Source organism: Cibotium barometz, chromosome 53, assembly GCF_041138505.1.
Source record: "Cibotium barometz isolate CiBa-2024 chromosome 53, ASM4113850v1, whole genome shotgun sequence".
NCBI classification, from domain to species: Eukaryota; Viridiplantae; Streptophyta; class Polypodiopsida; order Cyatheales; family Cibotiaceae; genus Cibotium; species Cibotium barometz.
The window spans coordinates 6082067-6097653 of NC_141098.1; positions in this window are offsets into that span (position 1 = coordinate 6082067).

The following is a 15587-nucleotide window of genomic DNA, read 5'->3' on the forward strand; positions in this document are numbered from 1 at the left end:
TGTGGACAATCACGAGCCCAATGGGGTTCTCCGCACTCATAACAGGGGCCCGTTGGTTTGGCCTCTACTTTCCTTGGCTGCCATTGACCTGAGGGGCCTGGAGTCCTAGGTTGGTAGCCGCCTAGCAACATTAAAGAGTTTTGTTCCCCTGGTTGAACGTCCAGTGCTGGGCTTGGGTATGCGGGACTTTCAAAGAGATCTTCCTTGGATGAATATGATACATATTCCTCCTCCACATAGCCTGGGTTTACCAAGGGAAAATTTTGGGCCATATTGTTTCTCGCAATGGGATTTCAACAGATATGGATAAAATTGATGTCATTGTCTCATTACCTCGTCCTATCAATCCTAAAGGGGTACAAACATTCATGGGACATTGTGGCTATTACCGTAGATTCATCTACATGTATGCTGTCCTAGCCAGACCGTTATATGCTCTTCTTGTAAAGTTTAATTGGACTGATGAGTGTGAGGAATCCTTTGAAAAGTTGAAGCAAGCATTAGTGACTGCACCCATTTTACGGGCACCAGATTGGAACCAAATCTTTCATGTCCATATTGATGCTTCCAACTTTGCAATTGGATGTATTTTGGCTCAATCGGGAGAACACAATAAGGATTTCCCAATCTCATATGCTAGTCGACAGTTGAACAATGCTGAGAAGAATTACACCACAACAGAAAGAGAAGGATTGTCCATGATATATGCAGTGAAAAAGTTTCACCATTACCTTTTGGCAAACAAATTCATATTTTTTGTGGACCATCAAGCATTGCTATATTTGGTAAATAAGCCTTGTGCAACTGGAAGGATTGTGAGGTGGTTTATCATCCTTCTTGAGTTTGATTTTGAAGTGGCAGTTCGAAAAGGAACAACTCATCTAAGGGCAGATCATTTGTCTTGAATCACCTCTGGCAAAGCTCCTGTGGGTGTGGATGATGATATGTTAGATTCAACACTTTTCCTTGTAGAGACAGATCCTAGATGGTCTGAATCCATTTTAGAAATTTTGACAAGTGGGCAAATACAACTAGCGGGTCCTAATGTGGACCTATGGCGACCATTCACGTTAATCTCAGGGAGATTATATCGTCACAGGGTAATGATGGAGTGTTGAGGCTTATACCTAACCCCGACCAATATGAGGAGATCTTGGAATGGGCACATGCGGGTATCGATGGAATCCATGCATCAGCTACTACTTGTGTGCGACGTATATCTCAAGATGGGCAATGGTGGCCTACCATGCATGCAGATGCTGAAACATTTGTTCGTAACTGTGCTTCATGTAAAATTCAGAAGCCAATTCATAATGTCACATTATTCCAAATTTCAACTACACCAAGTTGGAGTAAGTATATTGTGGACTATCTTCAGCATGGTCATTTGGATCAAACAATTCGTAAACATCGAAAGCAGGCTATTAAAATTGAAGCGACAAACTATATGCTAATAGAGGGCCAACTCTACAAGAGGGGCAAGGATGGCAACTTACGCATGTGTGTATGTGAAGCTGACTATCTGAAAATCTTAACTCATGCACATGCAGGTGTTGGGGGTGGACACTTTTCTGGCAATACCACAGCTAAGTTGATTAGGTGGTCTGGGCTTTGGTGGCCAACCTTACAAATGGATGCCGAAGAATATGTGAAACGTTGTGACGATTGTCAAAGGGCCAAACCTCCCATCACAAAGGATAATATGCCATTGCGGCCTATGTTAAGCACACGTGCTTTTGCAAAATGGGATATTGATTTTGTCCGTCCCATTAAACCTCCAGCTCGTCACACGCATGCGGAATATATTATAGTCGCAACTGACTATTTGACCAAATGGGTTGAGGCAAAGGCAACAGTCAAAAATGATGCCAGAACCACAGCCAAGTTCTTGTATGAGTACGTGTTTACACGCTATGGCTTACCTATTGAGATCGTTAGTGATCAAGGTGTACACTTTGTAAATGAAGTCATAGAATTTTTGCTTCAAGAATTTATGGTAATTCATAAGCGTTCTGCACCCTATCATCCCCAGACCAATGGACAAGCTGAGAGTACTAATAAGATTCTTTGCACAGCACTCACAAAGATTGTTGAGGGACATAGGACTGATTGGGAGCAAAAGTTGCACTCAGTTCTTTGGGCATATAGGACAGCCTATAAAACATCTGTGGGCACAACCCCATTTGAACTTGCTTTTGGGTTAGATGCAATTCTTCCCATTGAATTTCTTGTACCTACTCTACGAGTAGCTAAACAATTGGATTGGACTGGTCATGAGTTTTCACAACGCGTTGACGAATTGGAAAAGCTTGATGAGACCCGCTTATTGGCGGTAATGGGGATGTATGCCGAGAAGAGGAGACAGAAGCAATGGTATGATAGAAATGTAACAACTGGCCGATTCAAAAAAGGAGACCTGGTGCTCTTGTACACACTTAAGAAGCATAAGAGAAAGCTCAAGAAACGTGGCCTAGGACCGTTTGTGATTAATGAGCTTACTCCGAGTGGTGCAGTGCGTTTAGAGACACTAGAAGGTGAGCAAATGCCTAACTTCATTAATGGAAGTCGTCTCAAGAAATACAATGAACCATTAACTGAAGCCATGCTTCAACAGATGCATGCTGCACAAACATGGAAAGAAGCACTTGACCTACTTAAACGTCAGGCTCAAGAGGAGGCTAAAGCTAGAGTTGCAAAAGCCAAGGAGCGTCGCAAAGCTTCTATGTTGGCCATACAGTTGGCTACTGATGAGCCATATGTCGATCCATTCAATATTCAAGTGTGCCTTCATCTTCATGAGACTACCTACTTTGTCTCTGCCTTAATTGACTCTGGTGCAGATTATAATGTTCTCTCGTTTGACACCTGGATAGCCTTGGGTCAACCACCACTTGTGCAAATTCCTGTGGACCTACGAAGCTTCTCAGGAGAAGATAACCCTATAGAGGGAAAATGTGTCATTATGATGACCATTCAGGATCACCAGATGTCAGTGCCCTTTTATGTGACACGTAAGTCCAAGGCAGTAGTAGAGGTTGTTCTCGGTAGATCGTGGTTAAGTGCTACCAATTGCTCATTAGATTGGAAGAATAGACAATACAAGTTGCAAATTGATTTTGATTGCATCTTGGGATCTGCTACTCCACGAGCTTTATCGTGTCAAAGGGGTAATGTTTCTACCTTACCCAACCCACAATCAAAATCTGCTCTTGAAGCTCCAAAACAAATGATGTGGATAATTGATGAGTACTCAAGTGAGGGCCATGGCTGGCATGTTCCAACTACTCTAGTTGCTGCTCAAAGAAGGCCAGGTAAGAAGGAATTATCAATGTGGCTACCCAAAGATGCGTACAAACTTGTACCATCTAGTCCAGTTGCTAAGCCTCCTAAGAAGCACATCATTTCCAAGCCTAAACCTCGGATTGTTAATCGATGGGTCCCAAAACATGTTCTTAAAGCACAAGGCTATTATGAGGGTGCAACAGCAATTTGGCTTCCAAAATGCCATGCTTTGACAGGGGTAAAAGAGTGTTTTAGAAAGATTCCAAAAGCCACCCTTGATTTTCCATATCAGTGGATGCAAAAGAAATCAACACAAACTCTTCAAGAAAGGAAAGGTGTCTGTGATAGCACCTACAAAACTACTTGTGTTGATCTTCCTAAAACATGTATTGAAACACCGGTTGTCCCGATTTCTCCTTGTTACACAATTCAACCATCAACTTGTGTACCTACGACAAGTCCAAATGAGTCTCATTTGAGCATAGATTCTAGCATTTCAATGCCTAAATCCTCTTATCTTGCTCAAATTCCAAGATAATTGCTAAAGTTTCCACCTCTTAAAAAGGATATACCAAAAACTAAAGATAAGGCATTAACACTACAATTAAAGCTCTTTGGTAAATCAATGTTTGAATAATGTAGTTCCTTATGCCTTTAGAAGATGTGTTCTCTTTGAGATAATCTTGTTTTTTATTAGAATTGTCATGATGGATATGAGTGTTCTAAATTTCATTGTTCTACGTCCAGATAACTCCTGATGGATATTTGGCGAGATACATGTCCACCATGCATTGACCCCGATAGTACTCGACCTGATCATCGCGGGGGTTATAGTGCTCCTCCGTTTCAAACACATTCTAGGTACTTCTATGCTCCCTTAGGTGAAAATTGTTGTGGGCATCACTTTGTCACGTTATTCTATCAACAGCATCACCCATTTCCACATTGTCAAGAGTGTGCACGGCTCGTATTAGGAGAAGCTTCACATATTTGTTGGATATGTCGCTCTTACTTTAGACGATATGGCACGGGCTTAATGAAGCAAATTGTGGGAATTACACCCCAACGCCATAATCTTCTTAATGTGAGAATACCAGAGAGAGGACCAAATCAACGTAGATTACCTGAGGAGGTTCAAGCACAACAATGGAGGGATACAAGCTTAAATGACTTGCAACCACTGATCTTGCAAGCCCTCCTTCCCCAAGCCTCAACATGTCAATATTGGATAAATATGAGTACCTATATTGCGCAGTTCCAAAATCGAAACTGTCTGATTAACCTTCCCATAGAACCAATGCCATATTTTAGTGAGGAAGCACTCCTTCCTCTACCACCTTCTCCAGCGGCCGGTTTTTGTGAGGGGTTGTCTCTGCATCCTGAGGAAATTGATACCATCTTTCCAGCAGACGAGGACACGGATCCACCACCAGCGCAAGGGTAAGTTCAGTGACTCCATAATAAGATCGACAAGCCAGGGCACTTTTCTCCCATTGGGTTTTTCCCCTCGGCTATATTCGGTGTTTGGCACCAATGGCAAATTTTATTCTTTTCTTTTCTTTTCTTGTTTGTTAATAAAAATTTTTGCAGAGATCTCCGTAAAAAACAAGAGCATCAAACACGCCCCAATAGTCCACCTATCGTGCACACAAATTAGGAAGGGGGGAGACATGCTACGCCTACAAAGATCAAGGAGGAGCAATCTGCACAAAATCAGCAATGCATCAATGCAAACGAACAACATCAACAGGGCACTACAACAGGTGTATTCAAATCTTAATCTTTATTTCTTTATGTGCTCTTATCTTTCGAATATATGGTTTGCATGTTCACACAATGTTGGCTGGTTTAAGTTTTTGATTAGTTGTTAAAATATGGTGAGTGAATTCTAGACTCTTAGAAGACTTAGTAAAAGATATTTCTATCTAAAGACAGTGTAGGATATATACCAAGGGAATATGCCAAGTTCTTATGCTTTCAAGGTATATTAGTTATCCCTAGTGGTAGCTACCTCTTAGATATGAGCTAGGTGCTAGGAGTAATAATAATTTATAAAAAATTATACCCTTTAAAAAAAATATGTACAAAGTAAATTGAGACATGACGTGTCTACAGCCATGAGAAATGCTTGGTAGGACCTGGGGTTGTCTTAGCACCTTGGGGCCGATGCCTTGGTTTCTATGGGGTGAACACTGATGTCTAAAAGCTTCAGAAAAAGACCTTTGAGGAATCTATCGCCTTGATGGATGTTGGTAGGACTCTGGGGTACACTATGGGCCCTCGAGACCGATGCCCTCATCTTCATGGGGTACTCCTTAGGTCATAAAAGAAAGAAAAAGGGTCTGTCGCCCTTGAGATACTTAGCGGTCTTTAGATTCTCTTGGCGGAGGTCTCTTGGCCATTGCTTGGGTCTCTTTGGGATGGAACCTTAATCTTTATCACCTTCTACACACACATCAAAGAGAAAAAAGAAAAAAAAAAGAAAAAAAAAAGAGAGTTCCAATCACCTTTGCTCATATTTAGGAGTAGGTTTGCCACTGAGGAATAACTTACATACTTGTAGGACATTGAGATTGCGGTCATAACCGGCGGTGTACAAAGCACACTTGCCTTTGCATAGCACTATCTACCACTTAAGTCTCACTTTGACTAGTCTTTACTCACCTATTTTAGTACTCATTAAAACTTTAATCAGCCTTGCACTTGTATGCTCACGTGTGAAATTATCATTGCTGGTTTTTCTTTTCTTTTCTTTTTTTTCAATAAAAGACTTTAATGTATCCATTGTTTTTTTGTTGCAGCTCTTGCTACTACCACGCTCGAGGACGTGCGCAAAATAGGAAGGGGGGAGTGTTGCATGATCAATACAAGGATGCAACAAAAAAGACACTTAGGGCTCTTGAAGAAAGTTCCAAGTTGTAGATGAATGTGGGAGAGGGCTTGACAATAATCCCACATGGGAACTTTTGGGAGTTCTAGAATTTTTGTATAAAAGGTGGCCCATTTGAGAGCTAGAGAGGACTCTTTGGTCATTTGGTTGAGAGGCTCATAGAGAGAGCTTGCTCCATAGCTCCTTCTCATGTGCTCTCCCAAGGCTCTCCATCTCCATTCTTGCTTCAATCTTGTACTCTCTATTCTTTACATTTTCAATGATATGAGGTTTTGGTCTACACACTTGCTAATCTAGATTTCTTAATGATGTTTTGATTTGTGAGTTGTAGAGTGCATGTGATGAAGCTTGTGCATGAAATGATGTGTAGTTGAGGCTTGTGTGATAGCTCTTTGCATGTTAGGTTCTTTGCATAAGTTGCATTTTTGTGCTTAAGTGTAGCCTAATCTTGATGCTTTGATTATGTTAGATTGGTTGCTTGAGTGTTGAAGAAGGAACTAATATACCTTGAAAGCATAAGAACTTGGCATATTCCCTTGGTATATATCCTACACTGTCTTTAGATAGAAATATCTTTTACTAAGTCTTCTAAGAGTCTAGAATTCACTCACCATATTTTAACAACTAATCAAAAACTTAAACCAGCCAACATTGTGTGAACATGCAAACCATATATTCGAAAGATAAGAGCACATAAAGAAATAAAGATTAAGATTTGAATACACCTGTTGTAGTGCCCTGTTGATGTTGTTCGTTTGCATTGATGCATTGCTGATTTTGTGCAGATTGCTCCTCCTTGATCTTTGTAGGCGTAGCATGTCTCCCCCCTTCCTAATTTGTGTGCACGATAGGTGGACTATTGGGGCGTGTTTGATGCTCTTGTTTTTTACGGAGATCTCTGCAAAAATTTTTATTAACAAACAAGAAAAGAAAAGAAAAGAATAAAATTTGCCATTGGTGCCAAACACCGAATATAGCCGAGGGGAAAAACCCAATGGGAGAAAAGTGCCCTGGCTTGTCGATCTTATTATGGAGTCACTGAACTTACCCTTGTGCTGGTGGTGGATCCGTGTCCTCCTCTGCTAGAAAGATGGTATCAATTTCCTCAGGATGCAGAGACAACCCCTCACAAAAACTGGCTGCTGCTGGAGAAGGTGGTAGAGGAAGGAGTGCTTCCTCACTAAAATATGGCATTGGTTCTATGGGAAGGTTAATCAGACAGTTTCGATTTTGGAACTGCGCAATATAGGTACTCATATTTATCCAATATTGACATGTTGAGGCTTGGGGAAGGAGGGCTTGCAAGATCGGTGGTTGCAAGTCATTTAAGCTTGTATCCCTCCATTGTTGTGCTTGAACCTCCTCAGGTAATCTATGTTGATTTGGTCCTCTCTCTGGTATTCTCACATTAAGAAGATTATGGCGTTGGGGTGTAATTCCCACAATTTGCTTCATTAAGCCCGTGCCATATCGTCTAAAGTAAGAGCGACATATCCAACAAATATGTGAAGCTTCTCCTAATACGAGCCGTGCACACTCTTGACAATGTGGAAATGGGTGATGCTGTTGATAGAATAACGTGACAAAGTGATGCCCACAGCAATTTTAACCTAAGGGAGCATAGAAGTACCTAGAATGTGTTTGAAACGGAGGAGCACTATAACCCCCGCGATGATCAGGTCGAGTATTATCGAGGTCAATGCATGGTGAATATGTATCTCGCCAAATATCCATCAGGAGTTATCTGGACGTAGAACAATGAAATTTAGAACACTCATATCCATCATGACAATTCTAATAAAAAACAAGATTATCTCAAAGAGAACACATCTTCTAAAGGCATAAGGAACTACATTATTCAAACATTGATTTACCAAAGAGCTTTAATTGTAGTGTTAATGCCTTATCTTTAGTTTTTGGTATATCCTTTTTAAGAGGTGGAAACTTTAGCAATTGTCTTGGAATTTGAGCAAGATAAGAGGATTTAGGCATTGAAATGCTAGAATCTATTCTCAAATGAGACTCATTTGGACTTGTCGCGTAGGTACACAAGTTGATGGTTGAATTGTGTAACAAGGAGAAATCGGGACAACCGGTGTTTCAATACATGTTTTAGGAAGATCAACACAAGTAGTTTTGTAGGTGCTATCACAGCCACCTTTCCTTTCTTGAAGAGTTTGTGTTGATTTCTTTTGCACCCACTGATATGGAAAATCAAGGGTGGCTTTTGGAATCTTTCTGAAACACTCTTTTACCCCTGTCAAAGCATGGCATTTTGGAAGCCAAATTGCTGTTGCACCCTCATAATAGCCTTGTGCTTTAAGAACATGTTTTGGGACCCATCGATTAACAATCCGAGGTTTAGGCTTGGAAATGATGTGCTTCTTAGGAGGCTTAGCAACTGGACTAGATGGTACAAGTTTGTACGCATCTTTGGGTAGCCACATTGATAATTCCTTCTTACCTGGCCTTCTTTGAGCAGCAACTAGAGTAGTTGGAACATGCCAGCCATGGCCCTCACTTGAGTACTCATCAATTATCCACATCATTTGTTTTGGAGCTTCAAGAGCAGATTTTGATTGTGGGTTGGGTAAGGTAGAAACATTACCCCTTTGACACGATAAAGCTCGTGGAGTAGCAGATCCCAAGATGCAATCAGAATCAATTTGCAACTTGTATTGTCTATTCTTCCAATCTAATGAGCAATTGGTAGCACTTAACCACGATCTACCGAGAACAACCTCTACTACTGCCTTGGACTTACGTGCCACATAAAAGGGCACTGACATCTGTGGTGATCCTGAATGGTCATCATAATGACACATTTTCCCTCTATAGGGTTATCTTCTCCTGAGAAGCTTCGTAGGTCCACAGGAATTTGCACAAGTGGTGGTTGACCCAAGGCTATCCAGGTGTCAAACGAGAGAACATTATAATCTGCACCAGAGTCAATTAAGGCAGAGACAAAGTAGGTAGTCTCATGAAGATGAAGGCACACTTGAATATTGAATGGATCGACATATGGCTCATCAGTAGCCAACTGTATGGCCAACATAGAAGCTTTGCGACGCTCCTTGGCTTTTGCAACTCTAGCTTTAGCCTCCTCTTGAGCTTGACGTTTAAGTAGGTCAAGTGCTTCTTTCCGTGTTTGTGCAGCATGCATCTGTTGAAGCATGGCTTCAGTTAATGGTTCATTGTATTTCTTGAGACGACTTCCATTAATGAAGTTAGGCATTTGCTCACCTTCTAGTGTCTCTAAACGCACTGCACCACTCGGAGTAAGCTCATTAATCACAAACGGTCCTAGGCCACGTTTCTTGAGCTTTCTCTTATGCTTCTTAAGTGTGTACAAGAGCACCAGGTCTCCTTTTTTGAATCGGCCAGTTGTTACATTTCTATCATACCATTGCTTCTGTCTCCTCTTCTCGGCATACATCCCCATTACCGCCAATAAGCGGGTCTCATCAAGCTTTTCCAATTCGTCAACGTGTTGTGAAAACTCATGACCAGTCCAATCCAATTGTTTAGCTACTCGTAGAGTAGGTACAAGAAATTCAATGGGAAGAATTGCATCTAACCCAAAAGCAAGTTCAAATGGGGTTGTGTCCACAGATGTTTTATAGGCTGTCCTATATGCCCAAAGAACTGAGTGCAACTTTTGCTCCCAATCAGTCCTATGTCCCTCAACAATCTTTGTGAGTGCTGTGCAGAGAATCTTATTAGTACTCTCAGCTTGTCCATTGGTCTGGGGATGATAGGGTGCAGAACGCTTATGAATTACCATAAATTCTTGAAGCAAAAATTCTATGACTTCATTTACAAAGTGTACACCTTGATCACTAACGATCTCGATAGGTAAGCCATAGCGTGTAAACACGTACTCATACAAGAACTTGGCTGTGGTTCTGGCATCATTTTTGACTGTTGCCTTTGCCTCAACCCATTTGGTCAAATAGTCAGTTGCGACTATAATATATTCCGCATGCGTGTGACGAGCTGGAGGTTTAATGGGACCGACAAAATCAATACCCCATTTTGCAAAAGCACGTGTGCTTAACATAGGCCGCAATGGCATATTATCCTTTGTGATGGGAGGTTTGGCCCTTTGACAATCGTCACAACGTTTCACATATTCTTCGGCATCCATTTGTAAGGTTGGCCACCAAAGCCCAGACCACCTAATCAACTTAGCTATGGTATTGCCAGAAAAGTGTCCACCCCCAACACCTGCATGTGCATGAGTTAAGATTTTCAGATAGTTCAGCTTCACATACACACATGCGTAAGTTGCCATCCTTGCCCCTCTTGTAGAGTTGGCCCTCTATTAGCATATAGTTTGTCGCTTCAATTTTAATAGCCTGCTTTCGATGTTTAGGAATTGTTTGATCCAAATGACCATACTGAAGATAGTCCACAATATACTTACTCCAACTTGGTGTAGTTGAAATTTGGAATAGTGTGACATTATGAATTGGCTTCTGAATTTTACATGAAGCACAGTTACGAACAAATGTTTCAGCATCTGCATGCATGGTAGGCCACCATTGCCCATCTTGAGATATACGTCGCACACAAGTAGTAGCTGATGCATGGATTCCATCGATACCCGCATGTGCCCATTCCAAGATCTCCTCATATTGGTCGGGGTTAGGTATAAGCCTCAACACTCCATCATTACCCTGACGATATAATCTCCCTGAGATTAACGTGAATGGTCTCCATAGGTCCACATTAGGACCCGCTAGTTGTATTTGCCCACTTGTCAAAATTTCTAAAATGGATTCAGACCATCTAGGAGCTGTCTCTACAAGGAAAAGTGTTGAATCTAACATATCATCATCCACACCCACAGGAGCTTCACCAGAGGTGATTCGGACAAATGATCTGCCCTTAGATGAGTTGTTCCTTTTCGAACTGCCACTTCAAAATCAAACTCAAGAAGGATGATAAACCACCTCACAATCCTTCCAGTTGCACAAGGCTTATTTACCAAATATAGCAATGCTTGATGGTCCACAAAAAATATGAATTTGTTTGCCAAAAGGTATGGCGAAACTTTTTCACTGCATATATCATGGACAATCCTTCTCTTTCTGTTGTGGTGTAATTCTTCTCAGCATTGTTCAACTGTCGACTAGCATATGAGATTGGGAAATCCTTATTGTGTTCTCCCGATTGAGCCAAAATACATCCAATTGCAAAGTTGGAAGCATCAATATGGACATGAAAGATTTGGTTCCAATCTGGTGCCCGTAAAATGGGTGCAGTCACTAATGCTTGCTTCAACTTTTCAAAGGATTCCTCACACTCATCAGTCCAATTAAACTTTACAAGAAGAGCATATAACGGTCTGGCTAGGACAGCATACATGTAGATGAATCTACGGTAATAGCCACAATGTCCCATGAATGTTTGTACCCCTTTAGGATTGATAGGCCGAGGTAATGAGACAATGAATCAATTTTATCCATATCTGTTGAAATCCCATTGCGAGAAACAATATGGCCCAAAATTTTCCCTTGTCTTACCATGAATTTGCACTTGTCAGGATTCAAGCATATACGATAAAGTTGACACTTTTGAAACACAAGTCTCAGGTGTTCTATATGATCATCACACTCTTGTGAGTGAACACGTAAATCATCCATGAAAATCTCAAGAAATTGCCTAAGGTACTCCTTGAATACATGACTCATTAACCGCTGAAAGGTTGCTGGTGCATTTGTTAGACCAAATGGCATAACACGATAGGCAAAGATGCCATCTTCAGTAGCAAAGGCTGTCTTGTGTTGATCCTTTGGATCAATTGACACTTGATTGTACCCGAAGAATCCATCCAAGAAACTATATGCCTTTTTCCCTGCAACTCGTTCCAGAACATGATCCGTGATTGGAAGTGGGTAATGATCACGCACAGTAGCTGCATTTACCTTCTTGAGGTTTACACATACTCGAAGTTTTCCATTTTTCTTGGGCACCACTACAATAGGGGAGACCCATTCAGTGTGTTCAATCTCATAGATAAATTCTGCCTCTAAGAGCTTGTCTATTTCTTCCTTTATCTTCCGTGCGAAGTTTTCATTGTAAGTATAAGGACGTTGCTTGGAGGGTTTTGCATCCTCTCGCAATGGTATTGTATGCTGACATATGCTTGGATCAACTCCTTTGAGGTCTTTATAACTCCAAGCAAAAACATCGCGATACTCCTTTATTGTTTGTATTAATAACTTCTCCTCATCTAAGGACAAGTCTGTGGCAATCCACACATAGCGAGGCTCTTCTCCTGGCTTAGCAATATCAATCTTTTTTGCATCTTCTGGACCATCGTATGAAATCCCTGGCATGCTCGATTTTTGTCGCATGGGCTGTTGAAGAACAATCTTCCGATCTTGAAGAGTGTACTGTGTGAAATTGGGAGGAACATTGAGACCTTGTTCTTGTCCACTTGAGTCTTCACTCATTGAAGACCATGCGGTTTTGAGCTCTCCTTTGCCATCTTGCATTGGATTTTTTTGTTCAACCGTTGTCTTTGCACTTCCCACACTCTTTTTTGAATCGGTTTTAGACTTGAGTTTTGGTTTTTGTTTCTTCGTTTTTTTACGATTTTTGCTAACAGTTGTTAGCTTTTCCCCTGCTTGGAATCCATCTGATCGTCTTATTTGGTCTTTGATACTATCTTGTGCTTGGACATAGTATAGATATCCGTTCTTTCCTGAGAAGTGAGGTGGTGGTCGAGAGTTTTCACTCTTAGACTCCTCCTTTTCTTTTTGTAGTCTCTCACGTTGTTCACGCTCATCTTGTCTACGGATTCTTTTATGGCTCTTACAGCATTTACGTTTAGGTCGGCTTCGAGGGATCTCTACTTGAACCTCCCTTCCTCTCAAGAGTAGGCTTGCCTTTCCTAACTCTTCCTCAGGGATTGTCACATCATTATTAAAATCAGAGTCCCAGCCATCTTCCTTATCAGCATCATTAGCAGATTCGAGTGTCAAATCCTCCCACTGAGACTTCCTCGACATACATAGCTGTTGTGGATGTATCTCTATAGTACAAATCATTTAGAAGGGCACGTGGTTGTACCATTCGTATAGGAATAATATCATATCCATCTGAGTCACAAAATTGAATTGGCTTCGGTAAAGCACATGTCGATAATGTTGCAAGGGCATGACTCCATTCTAATGGATCAATTAAATGCTCAGTGAAGGGTTGTGGAATGTATGCCTCATCTGATACACTTCGATTACCCTTAAGTCTCTCAGTGTTGAAATCCCTACATGAGGCTCCACACATCCACAGATCTTCTCGTCCATCGGACAATGTAACTCTTGAGCCCTCAGATGAAGCAAAATCAAACTCATCTATTGGAGACCTTGTTACATCACGATATGAGTGATTCCTTAGGTTGACCCTTGTGATGACAGAATCATGTCGAAGGTACAAATAATTGTATCCCCAATCTCGAATCATTTGAAATTGTCGCATGAATGGTCTACCTAATATCACTTCATAGTTTGGATGTTTTCCAAAATCCACTACTGCAAAGGTGTGCTCATATTCAATCCCACATGTGGTGACCAATATGTTCTCAAGCAGCCCAAGGGGATGTTCTAAGCTTCCATGTGCTAGCTGCAAGCGCATCCTGGTACTCCTAATAGCCCCACTTTTCCAAAATGGACCTTGTCACAATGCCCACTCCTGCGCCACTATCAAGTATTGCAGTTGAAGATACTTTTCGCACTTCTAATGGGAGGGTAGAATTTCCCTGATCGTCCTCACAAAATTTTCCTACTTTGTTGATAGGAACTGGCATTACATGCTTTGTCTCAGGGTGTATAGTACACTCATGGTGACCCTTTTGTAGCAATACCTGCTCTGACAAACATGTGGCAATATCATTCCACAACTCAGGTCGAATTTTTATCAAATCAAGCAAAGGTAAGGTACAAGCCCCACTGGTGCTGACAGAATAGCTTGCACCATACTCATATCCTTCTCCTTTGTCAACCTTTTATGCATGGAGGGTATCCTCAAGGTTTGAGAACAGTTCTCATATTCTCCCAGATATGATGGTAAGGTTTTCATTGTATGCTTACTTCTAGGAGAAACAATTGTTTGAACTTCCTCCTAGATGCTTGGGCGTCTAAAGTTGTTTTCCGTGCCCCTGGTCAAATCCACCTCAGAGAATGGAGGCGAACTAATAGAAAACATGTTCTCATTAACTTTCTCATGAACTGCAGCCCACATCTCATTTGCCATGTCCTCATTACATCAATAACATCATTGCATGGGAAGACAAGGCTAGGTGGTGGCAGATTACCCCCTTTCAATTGGGTGTCAATTGGTGCAGACCTTTCGCTATGAGCTTGTGAAATGAGCTCACTTTTCATTTCCCGACTTGATGACACTTCTGGTATGGTTTCTAATGTTGGCTTAAGAGAGGTTGGGCCCCGAGGAATAGGTGGTGGTGGTCCCTCAAGTATTGACTGAGCTTCCCTAATGAGTTGCTGATGTACAGCTAGATTGATCTTCTCCTCACGAGGGTTTGGGTATTCTTGAAGCTTCTTGGGTAGCTCAGATAAAGCTGCAATGCGACTTCTATGAGCATCAATGATGGCCTCTAGAGTCTCATTCACTTTATCCACAAAAACAGAACCCCCAGAACTATCCTCAGTCGTACTAGCCTCATTTTGTTTAACACTAGGCCCAGGTTGAGGTTGATGTTCCTCATGCACTTCTTGGGATGTAAAAGTTTTATCCCTCATGTTTTGTTTAGAGGCTTCTTGAGAACTAGTGGATGTACTTTTAGTTTGCTTGTTTCGGTTCTTCTTCCTCCGAGTGGTTTTTTTTCTATTGGACTGTAGAGTCTTGTCCACTAGATTTGTCTTTGCATCCCTAGTTCGAGGTGTCTCATCCGTTTGTATTTCGGCATTTTGTGTCTGTGATCTAGTCATGACTCTAAGTGGCACGACATCCTCATTCTCAGATGAAGGTGGTGATGGAACTGCGCCTACAAGGTTGAGTGAGACCTTTGGTTCAGAGGTGCCTTCCTCATGTGGTTTCAGCAGACAATCCTTTGGGAAGTGTTCGACACAACACCCTAGACAATATCTTTCAATTGGTGGAAACTGTTGTACTGTTGTATTGGACCGAGATGCTTGCCTTGAGCGATGTGGACAATCACCAATGGGGTTCTCCGCACTCATAACAGGGGCCCATTGGTTTGGCCTCTACTTTCCTTGGCTGCCATTGACCTGAGGGGCCTGGAATCCTAGGTTGGTAGCCGCCTAGCAACATTAAAGAGTTTTGTTCCCCTGGTTGAACGTCCAGTGCTGGGCTTGGGTATGCGGGACTTTCAAAGAGATCTTCCTTGGATGAATATGATACATATTCCTCCTCCACATAGCCTGGGTTT